Source organism: Parambassis ranga, chromosome 20 (genome assembly GCF_900634625.1).
Source record: "Parambassis ranga chromosome 20, fParRan2.1, whole genome shotgun sequence".
Classification (NCBI taxonomy): Eukaryota; Metazoa; Chordata; class Actinopteri; family Ambassidae; genus Parambassis; species Parambassis ranga.
The window spans coordinates 16696635-16712302 of NC_041040.1; the positions used below are offsets into that span (position 1 = coordinate 16696635).

The 15668-nt window shown below is 43.0% G+C and overlaps 1 non-coding gene across 1 annotated transcript; it reads right to left on the minus strand.

Moving 5' to 3' along the window:
* Window positions 1-12741: 12741 nt before the first annotated feature.
* trnah-gug (transfer RNA histidin (anticodon GUG)) lies at window positions 12742-12813 on the minus strand. Its single transcript has one exon. It is a non-coding gene; the product is annotated as a tRNA-His (tRNA).
* Between the last annotated feature and the right edge of the window lie 2855 nt (window positions 12814-15668).

Consider the following 15668-nt stretch of genomic DNA (forward strand, 5'->3'; position numbering starts at 1 on the left):
ACTGGGCTGAGCCACGAAGTTTGGACCGGACGAAAGTTTGCACCGCGGGACGGAACCATCGGTGCTCCTCACGCGGTCAACTCATCTGGAGAGGAAGTGAAGGCGCACGAGGGGGTGTTCGGCAGCAGCTTACGCGCATTAAAGAGTGCCTTTACCGGAGAGAGGGTGGATACTGTGTGATACTGAGCCCAACAGAGCGACCCGGAGAATGAATGAGGAGTCAGAGCGCAGACACCAGGGTTCTGTTAGATCCGCCCCTCTGCCGTGCGCTCCTGCTTTACGCGTTCGGCTCCAAGTACGCCTGAGCTTTTATCACCTGCAGCGCCTTTTAACGCGCCGGGGGGGGGGGGGGGGGGGGGGGGGAGTGCGTGCGCGTGTGTGGGTTTACATATATATATATATATATATAAACACACACACACACACACACACACACACACACACACACACACACACACTGGGTCTGTTTAAAGCTGCTCCAGCGATTTGAAACAAAACTTAGAACATAAATGGAAACAACCTTAACAGCTGTGTGACAGATGCAGATTGATGCTGTGCACGTGCTTAATTAAAAGAAATCAGTGTTTCTTCAGGAGTGGAGGAGAAAACAGATCAGCGCAGCCTGAGGTGGAGACAGACGTTTTCTACATGCAGTGCTGTGTTCATAGACAGGCTTGTTGTCATTGTCAGGTAATTAACAGAAATATGGAAACCGGTGTGCTGTCAGTCAAACCTCTCACGCAGAATTCCTCCTTCTCCAACTTGAAAACATGTCATCATTTCAAACACCCCATTCTATTCAGTACCTCATGGTTGTGAACATTGAGTACCGAGATGGGGGGAAAAACCTCCCAAGGGTGCTCGGCTGCATCCAGACCTGGAGCAGAACTCTGTGGCATGTTTCCCTATCCTGCTGGATGTTGTAGTAAACTGCATTTATAAAACATGTCCACAGTCAGCAACAATACACAGACAGGCCATTCAAACAGCTGATTAGTGTTAAAGGAGTGCAAAGTGTGCCAAGAAAACCTCCCCCTGCACCATTACTCCAGCAGCAGCAGCCTGCTGACACAAGGCCGCTCTGTGCCATGGGTTTATGTTGCTGATGCCAAATTCTGAGTCAGTCTCAGAGGAAAATGGGGAATAGCACTGTTGGTGCACATCATCAAGGATATAATGTAACATTATAGGTGTATATGAAAAACGTAACAGCATGCTCCCAGAACCTTCTACCAGCGGATGTCATCTGGTTTAATGTAAGACTTCTGAGCAGGAGGCATTCAGAGGAATCTGGCTTAGGCAGGAAGTTTTCACTGCCAACCAGCAAGGAGGGTGGTGCTGGGCACCCTGGTACTGAGCGAGGGACAGCTGGTGGAGTCAGTGTCTGCAACAGTCCAGTTTCTTTTGGATGAGGAAAGCTGTGGGCCACACATGGACTGAGAGCACTGGATTTATTCCTGTCGACAGAAGTGAAACACCACATACTCTTTTCTTTCTTCTGTTTTAGCTCCTACACCTTATGTTGATGGTGTGCTGCTCTGACCTCTCTCATCAACGTTTCTGTCTCACTTTTTGTACTTCACACCTCCCTCAGTAAACTCCAGAGGCTGCTGCTGTGGTGAGAATCTCCGAAGATCTGCAGGTTCAGTCCGTCTAGCACCAACAGTGCTTTGAGGGGAAACACTCACACCACAGACAGTTGAAGTAGCAGCGATAGATCACTCTGTTCTCGAACTAAACCAACAAGACGACAACTGCTGGTTCAGGAAAACACTTGAAAGATGAAGCTATGACTGCTGTAATTTGTTGTGATTGGTACTAAGCTGCTCCAGTGGTAAGAGGATTCTGTCTCTTCTTCTGCATTTTTCTGCTGTTTTGATGTGAAGAGCAGTATTTGTAACAGAGACAGGCTCTGTTCAATAATCACCTCAGAAATTGTTTCATGTTCTGTCTTAGAATTGGGGTTAGGCATTAAAAACAACATTCAGGTAACAGTCATGGTTTGGGTTATAACACACACTTTGACAAAAATAAACACATTTTACCAGACAAACGTTCTTTCTTCACCATTTTCAGCAATAAGATTTGTAGATGTGACCACAGGGGGGCACTAGACAAATACACAGTGGTCATTTTTAAGGTCTGAAGTATCAACGTGCCCTCTGATGTCCAGGGTGTACCCCGCCTCTCACCCATAGATAGCTGGGATAGGCTCCAGCCCTCCAGGACCCTGCACTGCAGGACGAATCCTTTGGATGATGGATGGAAGTTTCAACGTGTCGTTAATTTACCTCTGTTGTTCAGTGTTGCCCCCAGAAAATTCTCACAGGGGCGGCCAGATGGGGCCAGTGAAAATGTAAAGGGTGGCACACCAAATTGGTCCTATTTGTGACAACTTCAGTGAAACATAGAGTCAAAATGTGAGCGGCGACTGAGGTAATGACTGAACAGATAAAGGTTTATAATGTATCTTCTTTTCAATTCATCTGACTTCTCGGCAGGCTGCACTCATCGGTACAGCTGGAGGTTAAAATGATCATTCCTCATTGAGCCAGTGCCTCAGTCAGTTGAAATTGGTGGGCAGCAGCGACCTATATATATATTTTTCTGATTTATTTATTTACTCATTACTTATGTATTTATTCATTGGGTTTTGCATTTATTGATTGAAGATGACTGTATGGTTTGTACGAACATAATATGATTTATTACAGGGGTGGGGGGTCCTCTCTGGGGTGTGGGGGTCTTTTGGGGCACCATTGCTGTTGTTCTGCAGTAATTTGTGGGATAGCCGTTGTTGATTGCAGTATAAACTGAACACCTTTTGCTCCTTCATACAGACTTTAAACAAAACCTGCATGTGTGTTTTTAAAGGACACAATCACAGCCGTGCCTTTTGTGAGTTGTCGCTCCACGCTGGCTCACCCGTTCACACACAGCAGGTGATCTGCTTCTGTTACTATCTCTGGTGGCTCCACAGCGCAACAAAACACTCCACCATGCCACCTCTGAGCCGTGTGAACGGTGCTAGAAAACAGGACAGCAATGACAGTGTCTTAGCACATTGCTTGAACTGTTTTCAAAAAGTGTCAGAAAAACATGAATACAAATCTTTTGTACATTTAAACAGAAGAATTATTAATTTTAGTCCCTGTGCGGGCGGTCAGATGACATTTTGACAGCTTTATTATGCAGGTAATGTTGGTGTCTGCTCCCCTCGTCCTCTCATGTCTCTGTCTCCTGATTTCAAATGTAACCCTGCTAACAGGTGCAGCTCCTGTGGGATATGAATTATTTATTAAACAAAATGAGTTAATTTAATGACACGAAACAAATGTAGCAGGTTTCATAACTTAATATATAGGACAAGTTTCATGCACTTTTTGTCTCCCAAGAGACGGACATCCACACATTAATAATCATGTCAGTCTGATTGCTTTGATAATCACAGATTTTCCTACTTTGTGCTTTCATGTGGTTTAGTAAGCCCGAGCTCTCACATTCATTTTTAGAGGGACATTCAAAAGTATAAATGTCTGGAGGCATTTTTTGTCTGCAATTTAGGATGCTTTTTCTCATGCTTTGAGAATTTCTTGAAGTGAAAACATTTTTAAAAGAGACTTTTTATGTTCAAAAAGCTTGTTCATGTCTGTGTGTGTGTGTGTGTGTGTGCGTGTAATTTGTCAGCATGAAGTTTGTTCATAATCAAAGAAAATCTTTAAAGCCTCAACTTGCAAGTCAGAGTCAAAGGACTCGCAGTGTGGCATCCTAAAGAAACACTTTTCACCTCCCAACCTGACGTTCCAGACAGAACTACACCCGGCAGATTCACAGGCAAACTGAATCTCAGCCACACACACGATTTAGGAAAACATTATTTTCTGATTGGTGCTTAATAAACAGAGGTGCTGAAATCAAACATGAAGCAATGGCAGAACTAATTTTACTGGAAGCAGGAGGAATAACGCTGGAAAACATCAAACATCACTGAAACAGTGAGGCCCCGTGTGGAGGTGATGGCCGACGACCTGGGAAAAGGGTCACACTGTTACACAGGGATCTCTGAGAAAATCAAGAGGAGTGCTGTTCTTCATCCACGGTGGTGATTGCTGCTCATTTCACCTGGTTTAACTCTAAGAATAGAAGGAGCTCGGTGGGGTTTTCTTTACGGTGATCATGGTCATTGTCGAGCACTTTCTGAAGGTCGGAGACACTGACTTCTACAAAGAAGGGATCAGTCCATGACTGATGTACCCTGTCTACCTTAGGACACATATCATTTCTTCTAAACATATGAATTCACAAGTAAAGCCCCCATGTCTGGTCCTCAAACTGCCAAAAAAAGCTAAAACCTCTCTTTATCAAGCTCATCCTGATCATCTTTTTCATCTCCACCCAGTGCTTTTTTGGGACACACACACACCTGATACCTGGCTCTAAGGGTGTCCTTAATTCCCCCCAAGTTAAGATGCGTACCACATGTGCTACTACAGCAGAACAACTTCTAGATGCACCTGTCTTCTAGATGCAGGTCAGGCTGTTGACGATAACAGGTGGGCTGCTGTCTTCCAGCCACCTGCTTCGAGGCCTCTCTCTCACCCTCTCATAGGCCTCTCTGTGCACCCAGGGCATTCATACACACACATCTCTCATAACATACAGCACAATTAGCATGATTTTCCCGCCACAATATGGTCCAGCTGGTCTGCCAAAAATAAGACCACTCAGAGGAGCCTTTGGTGAGGATAAAGTCTGAGTAAGGTGCTGGCAGTGCAAACCAAGAGGCTGGCTGCAGAGCTTACTTATGGATGAGGCACCCACATACTGAGCTCAGGAAGGAGAGACGAACCACGTACTGAATCCTGAATAATCCAGAATCTATGGGAAGTTTGTGATACAACAGATGGTGTTTGTATTGGATGTTTATGTTTCCACCTCTTACACAAAATCCAGTGGTTTGCATTGTGACATATTTTTAGCGGTGGCACAGTGCGTGTTCTGGTGTTCTGAGCCAGAAACACTAGTGTAAGAACTTGTCGGAAAATAGAAAAGGACATTGTTTTACCTGAATTACTGACTAGAATAAGAATACTTTGCTTGCCTAGAAATACGTGCATAGGAATGCTAGGTGTGCATGTCAGTAAGCTCATAACGCAATGCACAATGAATGCAAAGAGATGGAAAATAAAACAGAGGCCACGTCAACACTGACGCTGCAGAAGGCCCATTCCTGACATCTCTGGGTCAAGCATGGACACGAGGTGCTGTGAAGTAATCATCATTAAACATGATGCAGAGCCTGCTATTGTGTGACAAATTCAGAGTACATATTGACGAGATATCAGACACACAATGTGTTTTATTTAGCTACTTATTGACAGATTTATTTATGCATTTTATCTGGACATGTTGTCAATAGTGTCCATTAATGATTTCATTAAGGTGTATTGACTTGCCTTAATGAGATGCAGGTAGTGTTGGGCAAGTTACTGAGGATGGTGTAATAAGGCCCATTACTCACCAACTGCAGGGAAATATCACAGATATCACAGAGACGCAGGCTATCACTGCTGATTGCACGGTGAATAGAGGTGAACAAGGCGACACAAAGGCCGGCCGGTGTTAATTAGAGAAAGCTCAGCTTTTGCAGTTACGATCAGCCCCACTCCATAATGACGGCTACACTTGGTCATTTAAAGATGCTATGGACCCGCTGGTTTCTACGGCTACTGAGGAGACATTCATCTGAAAGAGGTGAAGAGCCGGGGATAAAAGGACACAGGAAATGAGGAGCTATTGTTTATTGGACACAAAAGACTGGGAGGAATGTGGGAGTCGGGCATTGTTTTCTCTGTCAGCTCTCTGGTTTACATTCAGGTGTGGAATGAAAGAGGTGCTTTACTGCACAGGCCTGAAAAGATCTGCATAAAAAAAGGTATCTGTATGTTTTTGGAAAGGACACACAAAGAAACAATGTGAGAAAAAGTGGAGTGGTAATTATTCTTACATGAAGACATGTTCACTCCCAGACTGTTAAATCAGATAAATCAGTTCAGATTTATAATAATGCTCAGTGCATTACGATACAAACCCCTAAAAAAGTCTAAACTAAATATTCCACAAGAGCTGTTCAGGACACTGCGGAGGCTGTAACGTTCACCATCCGCTCCTGATCACCTCCGCCTCAGGCAAGATGTGGCACATCATCGTGAGTGGCAGGTGTTGGTCAGGAAGGCGAGATTAACGATATTTCCTGCCTCAAGGCAAAAAGCACGCTTTGATCGAGTCAGAATGTGTACCTGTTGAACTAATTAGGTTTATAACTGTTAATAATGTCATATATGTACAGACAGTAAAATGAAACAGGTTAGGTGTCAGTGAACAGTCTGAGGTTGTATGTTGTCAGGCTGGTTAAACCGTATGTTTACATACGTGATTATACATGTTACACCTTCACATATATAAGAGGCTGTGATGAGGTGGAAGACCGAAAATCTAAAGAATGTGACGTTTGTGTTTGCTCCAAAGATCCTTCTTACAAATAAACTGAGAATGCTGCCTTACAGGGATTAAAAACTTGCATTTGCATCCTTATAATCTGATTTTTTCTTGAGTATCCAAAAATGGCAAAGTAAATAAATAAATCGAGCTCTAATAAGATGTGTTTATACGTTGTTTATCATTTCATACTCAACATGAGCTTGTTAGCATTTGTGTGCCTCTGAGCTGCTGTGGACAGTCCATCAAAATAATGAAATCAAAGTTAAACTGGTCTAAATTTCATCTTCTTCATCTTTCATCATCCTGCCAGGCATTTACTTTTGAAACTCTTGCATGTTTGAGTGCACTGATTTCTGATTGATTTACCACCTAAAGCAGCGGTCCCCAACCTTTTTTGCACCATGGACCGGTATCATGTAAAACAATACTTTCACGGACTGGCACAGAAAAAATAAATAAAAACAAAGTGCATAAACAGACTCTTACTCTTATGCTTAATTAGTGGGAGCCTTTGAGCTTTCTCAGCAATGAGGCGGTCCTATCTGGGGATAATGGGAGACATGACACCCGAAGTGTGTTTCTCATGTCCAGTCCACTCCGTAATTTTGTTTTGGCCGTCATTAATTGCTTCAGTCGTTCTTGTTCATGTTTTCTTCTTTCAAAAAACTCCATGGCTTGTCTTTTAATGCAGGGTGCTTGGTCTCATTTGCGAGTCTGTCGCCACATCACTCAGAGCGGACTTGGTGTGTGAGAATCACCTGTTGCAATAAATCCGTATTTTAAATAGGACTCCTGATATAGTCTTTTAAATGCAGGTTTCTTTTTCTTTGAAGGGGTAGGCTCCTCTTCTTCTGTCTCCTCGTTAGGCCTTTTCCCCTTTCCGAAGAAGCTCTCCAAAGACGTTTGTTTTTTTATTCATTTTTGCTGCTTGTGGGCTTAATTTTGGGGCCGTATCCCGTGACGAGACAAGCGTCTGGGCAGGTGCTTAAAGGCACAGGCGGATGGATCTGATCGATTTATAAATGAAACAGCTTTCAGACTCAGATGATGAATAATATATGTTTTGCTCAGTACCAAATCACCCACGGACCGGTACCGGTCCCCGGCCCGGTGGTTGGGGACCACTGATCTATAGAACCGCATAGAACCGTTCGGACGACAGTCTAAAGAGACTCGGATCGATACAGTTGCGTGTCTGCGTGCATTAATTCGTGTCGGTTACTCAGCTCTCTGCAGTAATATGATTTACTGAGCACAGTGTGCGCAAGGGTGGTGGTGGCAGCAGGAGAAATGTGATTACAGACAGGCTGCGTGTAAAAGCATGTCTTATGATGATATCAACATGGTTCTTTCTGTCATACTGTGTTAACTCTCACAGTCAGTTTATTTCACTCTGTTACTGTTCACTTGGTTTTTTATTTCAACCCTCATGAGAAACAGTTTGATCCTATTCTCCCAAAAGACTGCCAACATTTTGAAATGTGTCATGTTTGTGGGGGAAACAACTAAACAGACTAAAGGTACAGCTCTTCCTCGAGGTCTGGATGCCGTCACACGGCCCTTTATCAAACCAGCCTGGCATCAAACAGAGACATTTTTCATTGAGATCAAACAGAAAAGCAACACGTGTTCCATTTGGATGCTTTTTCTGCTGTCAGGCCAGTAAAGCGATGATTAAACAGCAGAAGGAAGGGTGGAAAAAGCAGCGGAGCACGGCAGTGAGTTACGTATATCAGTCAATCAAAGTTTTCTTTAATTCATTCTCATTGAAGACTTTAATTGACAGAGGTAGATGAAAGAGAGCAGTGTTTACTTGTCTTCTCCCTCTCCTCCTCAGGTTCTATCCCTCCGCTCTGCCAGGGGACTTGTTTGGCTGTGAGCGGCCGCGCAGGGGAAAGCATCAGTATCCATTTATCCACATCATTACCCACATCTAGCCTGGCACACACAGAGACACACAGAGTTCAGTCTGCAGTCTCCGGCCCACAAAATGACACCCCGACCTCTGGGAAGTGCTGCCCTGTGATTACAGCACAGGGAGGTGCAGAGAGAGACACTGGAAACTTGTAGGGGAGGCAGTTTATCCTTGAAACAACTCTTATTTTGTAGCACAGTTCATCCAGCTGAATCCTAAATATGCAATGAAGTCTCATCTTATTACATTAAATAGTTATGTAATAGTTATGTAATCTATTGTTTCATGTACATTTGAACAAATCATCCACATATTTCATTAAACTCTCACTTTTTGTGCACATATACACAAATCAGCCAGTTCTCAATGTAAAGCTGTGAACGTCCACAGTAGGTCTGTGGGGCTGTGGACGGCTCCAACCCACAACAAACCTTTACCCAGGAGTCCCAGGTCCCGTTATGAGGTGATGACTGAACTGAAATATGATGGAGATTGTATTTAAGTGGTTTAAATGAAGGCATTAACCCCAGTCTGCACTTTCAGCCCAGCTTTGTTTCACATGTGAAATCATTATTTTTTCCTTTTTAACTCTTCTTTCTGTCTGTTATTTAAAAACAAAACAGGTCTGTCCCCATGGACTTTGGTCATAGATATCTAACTATACAGCAGTGAGAAACATGTGTACAGCCTGGTACAAAAACAGCCTGAGACACACACTAATTAAACTGGACATGTGGGGCTGTATTTTCCTCACATTGATCATGACTACTGATTGATTGACAGCAACAGGCAATAAGTGGAAAAAGTGTGTAAGCCTTGCTCAAATATTGGACAGGAGCACACCGTGTAGCCTCCAGGGGAACTGATGGAACAATGTGACTGACAGTTCACATACATGTGGAAATTAGTCTCATATTTTATGCTCACTTCTATGAATTATGATGTGAAAACCTTAAAAAACACTTCCACTGGTGGAGCGGAATTTTGCAGGCTCTTCACCTCACATCCAATTTAATATGTAGCAGAGGTTAAAGGCGGGGTCAGACAGACAGACTTTATTGCAGCAGGTGGTGAAATGAACAATTAGCAGGGGAAATAGTTTGGTGTCCCTTTGTTCTCTCCTTGGTCAGGTTTTTGAAGGCTTGTCCTATATTTCTGTATGAATGTGACTTCTCCTCCATCACAGGCTGCAAAAAGGCGATTCAATGGCGGAGGAACCATTTTCAACCGTGCCAGAATTAAGAAACTACAATGAAAACCAAAAACATAACAATAGTCCAAAGATTCTACAGTAGGCTGTACACCTCTCCCCCTGTTTGCCTGTTTTACAGTCCAAAGACATGCTAACGTCAACTATGTTGTTTTTGTATCATCATTAATAAAAAAAAGAGGAGAAGAAGGAGAAGACAAGATATATGATATTTGACTTTAGTCATTAAGAAGATCTCAGTCTTCTCCTCACACACCAAGAGTGACAGCAATGTTCCCTGTGCAAATGTCACATACTCAAGCTTCAGCTAAGATTTCCCCTTTGACCTGGAATACATATTACTTAGTGGGTCATTATTATCTGGGGGTCTGTCACCATGTTTGAGCCATGAATGAGTGAATAGTATTGGAAGACATCCTGCTCATCACTGACCGGGTCTCTGGGAATAAAGCAGAGTGGAGCCTCAGATAAAGGCTTAACAGGGGATAAATAAAACCTGAGACGTCCCAGAGGATGTGGAGTAGGAAGACACTCTGCTCTTCCACCTAAAGGAAGGAACAGAACCTGGCTAGGAGCATTAACCAGATGCTCACACTGCCAATCAATACAGCAGTATTCTCTGAGGTTATTGAAGCAGTGAGCAGTGTCAGGAGACAAACTTTCATAAGTGAAAGGTCACTGGTGTGACCTCAGACAAGCCTAAAGCATTTCCATTAACAGTTGTGTCACAGGCAGCTCTTTCCACAAGTTACCTAGAGGTACGGTAAATAACAGCAGCCTCAGCTGGACTTTAAAGGCATTTCTGAAGGAAACTGATTCAAACATGAAGGTGTTATTTATTTCATCTGGGAGTTGTTGGGATTTTAATTATTTAAATCATAAACTGTAATTATTTCAGCCATTTTTCTTAAGACAAAAGCTTCCAGCTCCTTCAACATGAATAGTTTTGGTTTTATTTTTTTAATTGTAAAATTAACCTATTTAAGCTCAGACATCTGAACAAATCCCCATAAATAAACAACACATTAAATCCCTGGAAATAACACACGGATACATCAACGCAGGATGGTTATAAGAGAAGGGGAAGTGGTGGATGGGCATTCAAACCTAAACAGACCTGCCTTATCCCAAACGACATATATCTACATATACATACACAGTGATCCTTTCCAAGAACACGAAATAAGCTGTTTTGTTTCTCTTGTGATGACTGTCTGCACTGCAGTAAATACACAGAAACAAACTGCTTCGTCTGTCTGACTACAAATGAGAGATGAGCTGCAGCACTGTTGATGCTCATGAGTGCAGTAGAACAGTATCTTCACCACCTGCTGTTTTAACTGATCAATACTGAGAGAGTGATTGATCAGGTGGAGCGTATAAGTTTAGTCCAGCCTATCCCTATTAAATACTGTATAAACATGCCAGGGTTGGAGCTTCCTTTTTGATTCCATGGTGCCAACAGTTGTGAGTGTGATCTAATTAGAAACTTTAAAAGAAAAACACAAAAGATGAGTTTCACCATAATCCTTGACAGTGTTTTTCTGATTTACGGTCCTGTGATGGTTTCCATTGCTGCAGTTCCTTGTGTTGCCTCTGGGGGTAGCTCCAAAAGTGAGTCAATCCCCATAGACCTCCATGTTAAAATGTCCAACTTCACAGCAGAGACATGAGTGCTTTTTTAAATAAAAATAAAACGCACACACACCATCTTCGACCGGGTGTGTCCCTGCGTGCGTTTGAAGTGGTGCATTTGTGAGTCCACTTGTGCAGCACTCGCTTTGTTTTGTTTACTGGGGAGAACCCTTTTACCTCCTTGCACCTCCTGCCTCCTCTCTGTCCTTCAGTCCTTTTACTTCTCCGCGGGGAGAACACATTTTCCTCTCTGTTTGACTCAATCGATTCCAACCCAGTTCAAGGATGAGTCATGTTCACTCACTCTCTCTCTCTGACTGCCTCTCTCTTTCTTTGTATATACTTATATAATTAGCCAATTATGCCCTCCCTCCTTCAGTTCAATCAGATCAGATTAAATCAGATTTCAGCAAATTGTGTCCCCTAAACGCAGTCAAACGGACATCCATGAGGCCAATTTAAATGGCAGGGATGAAGCTGTTAACATTTTGTCGCTAATAAGATTAGCTGCAAAGGAGCAGGTGGCAGAAAGGAGGAGACAGTCAGGTTAGGACGTGAGCATGCTGCGTCTCTAAAGGCTTCCTCTTGTCTTGCACATGTACTTCTTCTGTATGTTTATACAGCACCACAGCATTTACTTATTAAAATGACTTTAAAACAAAAGTATTAAAAAGTACTCAGACAGTGAGTTGTCTCAATATCTAGGTGGTGCCATGTGGATAAAGAATCCAGATATAGCCCACTGGTGGCTCAGTTCAGTGGAGGCTGACTCTGGATCCATGTTCAATGGTAAGGTTAGCTGCAAAGGACAGTTGTTAGCATGAGTGTGCAAAGGAAGGAACACAGGCCAAACATCTCGGCCCACATCGTATTTTTGTTTAAGTGTAAGAAATGGATGTGCGGTGTGAGTGCGTGTGAAGACAGGCAAAATCGTGTGTCACACGGCGAAAGTGTGTGAGTTGGAAGCTCTGCCTATGGTGATGCGCTCTGGGTAATGACCGAAAGAATGAGATCTCGAATACAAGCAGCGAAATGAGTTTCCTTCAAAGGGTGGCTGAAAGAAGATAGAGTGAGATACACCTGAAAGGAGCTCGGAGTCAAGCTGCTGCTCCTTCACATTGAGAGGAGCCAGCTGAGGTGGCTCAGGCACCTGTTTCAGATGCCTCCTGGACGCCTCCCTGGTCAGGTGTTCCGTGCATGCCCCACTGGGAGGAAACCCTGGGGGAGACCCAGGACGTGGTGGAGAGACTATGTCTCTCAGAGGCATTATTGGTTTTGTTAACTTCATGAGCAATTGTGCAGCACTGTACCTTTAAAGACAGTTTACTAATTTCCTTTAAAGGGAAAATGTCTGAGAAAACGGGTCATCACTGGAATCCAGCCTAACCACTGTGGATTCAAACTGACACCTGCTTTCTGGGTTCCCTCCCCCATGGAAACAAACAAAGTCTCTATTTTCACTAACAAGGTTTTCAAAATCTGCCGTGACCTGGATTCGAACCGGGGTTGCTGCGGCCACAACGCAGAGTACTAACCTCTATACGATCACGGCGAGCTGTCCTGTGGGACAGTGGGACAGCCCTGGTGTAACAATCAGAACTTAAAATGCTAAAATGTAGACGAAGGTCTAAAAGGTTCTTTGACACACAATTCATCCATCACATTAGCAAACAACAACGTTAGAAACAACATCATAACATAAACGTTTCAGCTCATGTGTGTTTGTGGCACATTTGGCAGCAGTGCATGTTGTCATTGTTGTAAAATAATGATTTTATACATATACACTAGCTGTTTCTGACTTTCAGGGTTTTCAGCTGTTGTTTTGGTTTTAAACTGTTAATACAAAGAATATCATCAAGCTGATTGGTTTGTGGATAAATATTGATCAGTTTTTAGATATTGATGACATTTACTCAGACACTCAGTGTCTTTGTCCAAGAGTTTAAATTGAGCCAACTGGACTCAAGGATTTAATTAATGAGAGCATCCACATTATTACTAAAAGGTTTACTAATGTGATTATGTCACAAAGAACATTTTACCTTCATTAGGACAAAATTAGATGTTTACATTCATTTTTGCAGCCTATGTGATGGGACAAAGTGACGGCTCATTTATTCAAATTGAGTAAATGCATCACACAACAATCAGAACGATCATAACAGAGGTTTTGAATTGTCTGTCTGCTGTGATGATTTCTGTCTGACAGGCCACACACACAAAATAAGATCATCCTCCTTTTTTAAGTGAGTGAGGACACACAGCACACACCTGCAGAGGCTACCTGAGAGGGTGGAACAGTGAACACAGCAGCATCTGTCAAAGCTTAGATTTTCAATTAGATCCACCAGAGGACACAAAAAAGGCAGAGTGTTATGAAGGCTGTGCACGAACCACATGAAAAAATCTCTGTTTCATGGGGTGATGATGGCTAGCTAAAAACTGACATGTTTCCAACTGTTAGAGCGGCCTCACAGCACATTATCCTTTAGATAACTAATGACATCAGTCTATGTACTGATGAAGCTGTGTGGTTAAGATGCAAAAATGAACATCTTCACCCAGGTGCCATGTTCAGTGTTCATTGCAGCTGAAGCCAACAGGCCCCCCGTGACTCCTGCAGTCGTCATTTGACTTTGGATTGAATGCAGTTTGTATATTTTCACACGCTTGTGTGGTAAATACTGAACTATCGCTTGCATTTAAACCGGCTGTGTCGGCCTGGAGGTGGTACATATACTGCTTAGGGAAAATGTCTGAGAAAATGGGTCATCACTGGAATCCAGCCTAACCACTGTGGATTCAAACGGACACCTGCTCTGGTTCCCTCCCCCAAGGAAACAAACAAAGTCGCCTTTCATGTCAACAGAAGTTACCGCTCACTCAGATTCTGGATATCACCGGATGGTGTGTGTGTGCCCTGTGGTGCAGCCTGGCCTTAAAAAAGAGTACAAATATTCAGCTTCTGATTGAACTTATGAGAGAGACTGTGGGGATGTGTCTGACTTGCTCATTTTTCTCTGTGTTGACCCTCTCAAGTGCACTCATTAGAACCTTATTCAGGCGTGGTTGCCAAATTGTGTTTGGTCAGCTTTGGCAGGAGCACAGACAGGCTGTGCTGTTCATCTCCAAATTGTCGGGTCTCTAAGTGACAGTTCAAAAACAACAACAAACAACCCACAAACAATGAAAGGATGACATGGTTTCGGGTCCAGATCTGCATCACAGAAGCCTGTGATTTCAGTATAATGAGAGCTGGTCTCAGTGTGTTTCTCATTTCTGTGGCTGACAGGGTTGGACCCAAGAGCAGATAACAGACGGTAGACAGACAGTCAGATGTCAGGTTAGAGTTTCACAACAGACGAACACACACACACTGCAGATTAAACCGTACACTCCACATGCCTGTTATGTTTTTTTAATTTGTCCTCTGATTCTGAACTGCTTGGAGGAAACTCTGGAAGTTCTGAGGTCAAAAAGTACTGTGTGAGTATCCAGGGTAAAAATCCAAGAGTCTCCTCTAAGCCCCAGAGAGTTCAAACTCAAGATCCACTTACAGAGAAGCAACAGGATTAAACTGTGGTGCTCAGAGAAAGAAGACAGGAAGAGACAGAGGACTGATAGAAACAAATGAGACAATCTAGCAAAGTGTAAATTGAGGTTAGATACAAGAGTTTACAAATTGAACTACTAACACAATTTACTGTGTTCTTTCAGTTTCAGACTGAACTAGATGTTGTTGATAGAACTCCAAGTTCTAATGTAAAAAAAAGATGACTGTGATGTTGTGTTGCAGAGATAGCCACTGAGGTTAGCATGATGACCAGTTAGCACAGGCTATACCACGCAGAAAACAATGAGGAGACATCCCAAAAAATGGACACTGGGGCTGGTCAATCCCCCATAGACGTCCATGTTTAAACTTTACAGCAGAAAAACATGTTTACAGGTAACGGTTATTGGAGAGATCAGCTGATCAGCTGTGGTTTGGTTTGAGGACAGGAAGACTGGTGTCTGCAGCACTTTGAGATCATATAGCTTAACCAGCAGGTCACTGTACAGGTTGGATGTTGGATGATTTTTATGCTGTCTGGTTCAGTGTCTCAGGATCCAGACAAAGGCAAAAGCAACCTGAGACTAGAAGCCTGCAGCTTGATGTTTGATTTTGATTTATTTATTTAGCAGGACAGTGCATATTAAAAACAGAACATCTCTAAGATGCCAGAATTAGCCAAAGGCTATAGATTTCATCTGTTGTCCCATAGGCCTGTTGTACAGTGGCACCCTAGAACTTACTGTAGAGGCAGCAGTAGTATAAGGAGACGCGATACAAATAAAATTATTCATGAAAAGCACAAGGAGCAGCAGCAAAGGGTTTAGTAAAAACATAAAAGCAGCAGTATA